General features: G+C 34.6%; 1 protein-coding gene across 1 annotated transcript in view; it reads right to left on the reverse strand.

Moving 5' to 3' along the window:
* LOC119590524 overlaps positions 1 to 243 on the reverse strand; it is a 32,103-nt gene that overhangs the window by 24,160 nt on the left and 7,700 nt on the right. The gene's annotated exons all lie outside the window — the stretch shown is intronic.

Raw genomic sequence — 243 nt, forward strand, 5'->3', positions numbered from 1 at the left:
CTTTTCCTCATTCTGGGAAAAGAATGAGATAATAAGGATAATGATGGAATAGGGTGAGAGTGAAGATAAGTGGTTCTTTGTCCCTGGAGGCAGCGAGTAATATTTGTATAGATGTTTGTATAGATAGAAAATAAGTTCTAATGCGTGTTTTTTTTTTCGTTATTTTTCATTCGTAATAATTTCAAATGAATAGTTTCATACACATCCTTCCGCCAGAACCATTGCTGGTGACAGAAAGAGGTT

The sequence above is a fragment of the Penaeus monodon genome, chromosome 27 (assembly GCF_015228065.2).
Source record: "Penaeus monodon isolate SGIC_2016 chromosome 27, NSTDA_Pmon_1, whole genome shotgun sequence".
Lineage (NCBI taxonomy): Eukaryota > Metazoa > Arthropoda > Malacostraca > Decapoda > Penaeidae > Penaeus > Penaeus monodon.